This window comes from Urocitellus parryii, chromosome 3 (genome assembly GCF_045843805.1).
Source record: "Urocitellus parryii isolate mUroPar1 chromosome 3, mUroPar1.hap1, whole genome shotgun sequence".
Taxonomy (NCBI): Eukaryota; Metazoa; Chordata; class Mammalia; order Rodentia; family Sciuridae; genus Urocitellus; species Urocitellus parryii.
The window spans coordinates 209,317,225-209,319,913 of NC_135533.1; positions in this window are offsets into that span (position 1 = coordinate 209,317,225).

Here is a 2,689-nt window from a genome sequence, read left to right on the forward strand (position 1 = left end):
GGGGACCTCATGGACGAGGGGCTGGTGGCCCAGGCCAGGGAAGGAACCTGGGCAGGGCTCTGGTGGGAGAGGGAGATTGATGGAGGCAGTGGCTGGTGGGCCACTCTCTCCACGCACCCCTCGGCCATGGGCCCCACAGTCCCCTCAGTGGGCTCTGATGTGGAGGCCCAAGGTGCCAGGGTTACAGACAGGGTTTCCCACCAGCCACGCGCACCAGCTCTATTTGGGGGAAGTGCAGTGAGGAGGAGCCCAGAGTCCCCCAGGGAGTGAGGAGGGAGATTAGCAGGGTGCAGCCCACTTCTGACTCCTCCCTTCCCCCTACCCCTCCTGTCCCCTGGAGGGAGTGAGGTTGGTTTCCTTGGGTGGAGGGCAGCTTCTGAGGTTGCCAGAAGCCCCACTGGGTCCAGCCCGCCAGCTGCTCTTCCCTGGCTGCACCAGAAGGGAGCAGAGGGGCAGAAGGACAGACAGGCTCCTCCTGCACGGTGGTTCCCTGCTCCCTGGATGTGGGCCTGGCAGTGGCCGCTGGTGGTTTAAAGGTTGAACTTTCTCTGAAGCTCCTTTCCCCTTGCTGTTTGTTCCTGCCTCCCAGCAAGCCTGCCCCCTCAGCCCTCCAAGAGTGCACCCAATGACCCCCTCCCTTGGGGTGACTCCTGATGAAGCACAACTCCCCGCAGGGCCCCTAGCCCACAGGGGTGGCCATATTTGGGCAGTTCCCAGTCCTGTGGGCTCAGCTATCTGGGGAGCAGATTTTGGGTCTGGATCTCCCTGGGGAGTGGGTCCTGGGCTTGGATCTTTCCCTAGGGGGCCCTCTTACCCGTTCCTCTCCTCCTCCTCCTCCTCCTCCTCCTCCCCCATTGCTGTAAATATTTCAACGAAATGGAAAAGAAAAAAAAGACAAAAAAAAAAAAAACCACAAAAAACAAAAACAGAAAGAAAGAAAATCTCATCACTTGAAGCCACCGGGCACCTGCGGCCCAGGCCAGCCCGGACTTTCTCCGGAGCAGAGCAGCACCGCGGCCCGGCAGCCAGGACTTCTCCGTGTATGTGCATCCCAGCCGGGTGGGCGGGCCGCCAGAGCAGCTTTTTACAATCCAGAGACAGAATTCTAACAAAATCGAGAAGCAACAGCGAAACAAAGAACCCGTTTCCTTCCCGGCACCGTCCTGTCACCTCCTTTCCTGCTCTGTCTGCCCCTGGCATCAGTCAGCCCTCCTGGGGCGTGTACCTCACTGCCTGCCCCAGGCCAGAGGCCTGTCTCCCCTCCCCTCCCCACTGGCCCGGGGGAGACACCCTCACACCCAAAGATGCTTTTGCCAAGATGGCTGCGCTACCCCTTTGAGTTCCTGCTTCGTGTATATTGCTTCTGGGACTCAGGCCGGCAGGGAAGAGGAGGCTGACTCACCATCTGGAGAGGTGGATGAGGGAAGAGCCGGGGGGAGTAGAGGACAGAGGGTTTGATGGCGGAGGTGTGGCTGAGGAGGGAGGGTTGGTGTGAGGTGGTTTTCTCTCCGGGGGAGGAGGGGACAGGTGAGTCATCACTTCCCTTCCCCCTGCAGGGGAGGCAAACCAGGGACCAAGCCTGGGGTCAGGACGCCCCTGTCCTGAGACCTCTACTGCACACTCCTAGCACCCGGACGCTCCAGGCTTGGGATGCGTCCTGAGTACCTGCCCCATCCTCTCCAGCCCGTCAGCCTGGCCTCCCCAGAACCCTGCCCCAACTCTTTGGGGGTAGCGCAGCCCCATTGCCACACTAGCGCAGCCCCTCATTGCCATTTCCCCAGAGGTGGCCCCCACCTCTGCTCTGACCTCTCTTGCCCCTCCCTCTTTTCTCACAAGTGCCATGAGTTTTCAAACATCTTTGGGTCTCAGCCTGCTGCTGCCATGAACTTCTTTGGGTTAAGGGGGAGGGGCTCTAGGAAGGAACTGGAGGGAAGGGGACAGGTAGGTGGCTGGAGGGACCCTTTTTGCTGCTAGAAAGCCCCCTTCCCTCTCCTGGGGAGCTGGGGCTGGCTTGTCCCCATCAATTAGGGGAGAAGGGGTCAGACCAAAGATGGTGGTTTGTCCCATGTAGGGGAAGAGATGAGGGGAGAAGGTGGGGTCGAGTTCCATCTCTGGCTTTTTCCAGTAAAAAGTCTTAACCCATTTCACCAGAAGAGCATGGGTGAGGGCTAGATGGGGACAGCACTGTCAGGCAACTCCACGAGGAGGTGGGTGGAGGCTCCCTGGCCCTTGCTTGACTTCACTGGGTCTGGGGCTCACTCTGGAGGGCGGCTAGCGCCAGTGAAGGGCTGGCCTAGGGGAGACGGAGTTGGCCCGGACCAGGCCTGAGACTGCCTCCGTCCAATGCCAGTGAGAGGGCTGGGAGGCCGAGAGCGCCCAGAGGGGCTGGGAAAGCACAGGAGTCCTGCTTCCTCTCCCCTGGCCAGCCCTCCCCATCTCTCCAGACGACAATCACAGGGAGAGAGGGTGTAGCTGGGCCCTTGGTTCCCCATCCCAGCTGGAATCAGTCACCAAGGTGGATAACGAGGCCTCAGAGCTGTGTGGCAGGGCCCCCTGGTGGGGCTGGACACCACTGCAGTCCAGCGCAAAGCCACCCAGACAGCCTAGGTGTCCCCCCACCCCAACCAGACCTGGTGCCTTGATGCCCCCACGGTATAGAGAAGGGTCTTGGTCTCCTCTCCTCCCTTCC